Source organism: Tenrec ecaudatus, chromosome 1 (assembly GCF_050624435.1).
Source record: "Tenrec ecaudatus isolate mTenEca1 chromosome 1, mTenEca1.hap1, whole genome shotgun sequence".
NCBI classification, from domain to species: Eukaryota; Metazoa; Chordata; class Mammalia; order Afrosoricida; family Tenrecidae; genus Tenrec; species Tenrec ecaudatus.
In genome coordinates, this window is record NC_134530.1 from 251,655,043 (window position 1) to 251,658,674 (window position 3,632).

Here is a 3,632-nt window from a genome sequence, read left to right on the forward strand (position 1 = left end):
GATGAGGACAAAAATGAAGAAAATGTTCTAAAACTGATTGTGGTGATGATTATTTAACACCTCGTGATGTGATTTAACCATTGAATGATATAATATGTGCATTATATACCAATAAACTGTTTGTTTTTAAAGATCTCCCTCTTTTCAGTACCCCTCCATTTGGCCAAGCATGACATCCTGTTCCAGGGATGGGTTTCTCCTGGCAGTTTCTTCAAGGTACATGAGAGGAAATCTAACCATCCTTGCTTCTAAGGAGCATTCTGGCTGTACTTCTTCCAGGACTGATTTGTTTGTTTCTTATTCTTTGCCAGCACCATAATTCAAATACATCAATTATTCTTCGGTCTTCCTTACTCAGTGGCCAACTTTCATATGCCTATAAATTAAAAAATGCCATTGCCTGGGTCAGGCACACCTTAGTCCTCAAAGTGACGTCCTTGCAGTTCAACACTTTAAAGAAGTCTTTTGCAGCAGATATGCCCAATGCAAACTGTCATTTGATTTCTTGACTGCTGCTTTCATGAGCATTGATTGTAGACCAAACAAGATGAAATCCCTGACAATGTCAATCTTTTCTCTGTTTTATTGTGGTGTTTTCTATTGGTACATTTGTAAGGATTTCTGTTGTGGTTTTAATAGTGTTGATCCATACTGTAATAGCCAGGTTTTATTTCAGCTTAACTGGGGGAGGATTCTCAACAGATTGCAATATTGAAGGATTCCATGGGCAAATTATTGAAAGAAGATGGAAGGAATACAAAGAATCACTCTACCAAAAATAATTGGATGATATTCAATCATTTCAACAGGTAGTAGATGTACAAAAGAGGTGTTCACATAGGCTGATGTACTTCTTCCACGTGGCCTCAGCTGACACCTCACTTACATGGCTCTTTGTTTTCAGAAAGTCTTTAAGACTCCAGATGCTATTTTTCCCAATTATTTTATTAGGAAATAATCCAGACATCATACCATTCAATTGTTCAGTGAAATCAAACAGTATTGCACAATCATTCCCTCTCACAATCAGTTTTAAAACATTTTCTTCCTTCTTATACTCCTTGATATCAGCTCCCCTTTACTATCCCCCCCCAACCTCCCCTGCTGTATCCCCAGTAAATCTTATTCTAGTTATTGTCGCTTTAGATTGACAGATCCTGGGTTTCATATACCGTATATACTCATGTATAAGTTGCATTTTCTTTCTTTTTTAATCACTTTCTTGGGGGGCTCATATAACTCTTATCACAATCTATACATCCATCCATTGTGTCAAGCACATTTGTACATTTGTTTCCATCATCATTCTCAAAACATACGCTTTCTACTTGAACCCTTGGTATCAGCTCCTCATTTCCCCCTCCCTCCCTGTTCCCCTCTCCCTCATGAACCCTTGATAATTTATAAATTATTATTTTGTCTCATCTTATACTGTCCAACATAATCCTTCACCTACTTTTCTGTTGTCCATCCCCCAGGGAGGAGGTTATATGTAGATCCTTATAATCAGTTCCCCCTTTCCACCCCACTCTCCCTCTACCCTTCTGGTATTGCCACTCCAAGCGCTGGCCCTGAAGGGGTCATCTGTTCCCTGTGTTTCCAGTTCCTATCTGTACCAGTGGACATCCTCTGGTCCAGCCAGATTTGTAAGATAGAATTGGGATCATGATAGTCGGCTGGGGGGGAGAGGGGGAGAAGGATTTAGGAACTAGAGGAAAGTTGTATTTTTCATCATTGCTGCACTGCACCCTGACTGGATTATCTCCCCATGACGCTTCCTTAAGGGGATGTCCAGTTGCCTACAGATGGGCTTTGGGTCCCCACTCCGTACTCCCCCTCATTCACAATGATATGATTTTTTGTTCTTTGATGCTTGATCCCTTCAGGACCTCATTATCACACAGGCTGGTGTGCTTCTTCCATGTGGGCTTTATTGCTTCTGAGCTAGATGGCCGCTTGTTTATCTTCAAGTCTTTAAGACCCCAGATACTATATCTTTTGATAGCCAGGCTCCATCAACTCTCTTCACCACATTTGCTTATGCACCCTTTGTTTTCAGCAATCGTGTCAGGAAAGTGAGCATCATGGAATGCCAGTTTAATAGAACAAAGTATTCTTGTATGAGAGAGTACTTGAGTGGAGGCCCAATGTCCATCTGCTTAAGCTGAATTTTTCAGTACATCTTTAATGAAGTTTTGTGGTAAAATTAGGAGCCTCAGCTGATATTCGGGTTGGCTTCTACTCGAGTATATATGGTACCAAAAAACATAGAAAAATACCTAACAGAGAGTCAAGAAGGCTACCAACAATAACAAAACAAAGCAAAAAAAAAACAAAACAAAACAAAACAAAGCAGAGATAAACTCCAATTTGAGAAAACAAATGAAAATATTGAAAACCAGATCAAGCTCAAAGTATATCAAAAAGGAGATCAAATGACAAGGTTTTAACCATTCAAGTCAGAGTTATCATTTTAATCTACTATAATCATCTCTACCATACTCTCTGTTGGATCACCAGGTTATTTCCACCCTCAATTATGGTCAGAGGGAAGTCACCGGAGGCTTATTCAATGCGGAGGTACTGCAAATATATTTTGGGCTTTCACTGTTATCCATCTTCTGCAAACCAGAATTTCACAATTTAAGCTCTGATACCATTCCCTCCTTCAGACTTGCATTATATAATTTATAATCCTTGAGAAAAAAGAGGTAGTTTATAATTAAGAATCAGTGCTATTGAAAGAAGAAGTCCAAGTTGCAGTGAGAACAGTAGCAAAACCAAGACTAGGAATTGACAAGATAGCAATTAAAATGTTTCAACAATTACCCTTGGCTATGGGCAAGAGACACCTGATTGGTGGTGGTGCTCTTATATCAGTCAGGGGCAGAGTAGACTGGCAGCCCTTTGTTCATCCTAGCTTGATGCCTAAATCGTGGCCAGAGCTGTTTCATGCCTAGGACACATTAAAAATAAAATGTTTCAACAAGCTCATGATGCACCGGAAGAACTCACTTATCTATGCCAAAAATTGGGAAGGCCAAACGAGGTGAAGAGATCCATATTTGTGCCCAATTAAAATAAGGTGGCCTAAGAGAATGCAGGAATTATCAAGAATTATCATTAATATACTATCCAAGTAAAATATTGCTGAGGATTATTCAACAACAGTTGTAGCAGTTAATTGGCAAGGAGCTGCAGAAGAGGATGCAAAAGCAGAGAATACCATAAAGATGTTTACTTGTGCTTTATTGACTACGCAAAGACATTTGACTACATAAATCAAAGCAATCTTTGGGTAACATTGAGAAGAAAGGGAATTCCAGAACTTTGCCTGATGCTCATGAGACACCTCTACATATACCAAAAGGCAGTAGTTTTAACAGAGCAAGAAAATAATTTATGGCTTACAATCAGGCAAGGTGCACATCAGGGTTGTATCCTCTCACCCTACTTATTCAATCCATATGCTGAGCCAATAATCTGAGAAGTTGGATTTTATGAAGAAGAATGCAGCATCAGGAATGGAGAAAGGCTCATGCTATATAAAGACGACACAATCTTCCTTGCTGCAAGCGAGGAAGACATGAAGTAAGTGCTAACAAGAATCAAAGACCAGTCTTCCATCTGTC

General features: G+C 39.2%; 1 non-coding gene across 1 annotated transcript; it reads left to right on the forward strand.

Annotated features, from left to right (window-relative positions):
• Window positions 1-2,826: 2,826 nt before the first annotated feature.
• On the forward strand, window positions 2,827-2,969 carry LOC142437863 (small nucleolar RNA SNORA48). The gene has a single exon (XR_012782370.1). It is a non-coding gene; the product is annotated as a small nucleolar RNA SNORA48 (small nucleolar RNA).
• The last annotated feature ends 663 nt before the right edge of the window (window positions 2,970-3,632 follow it).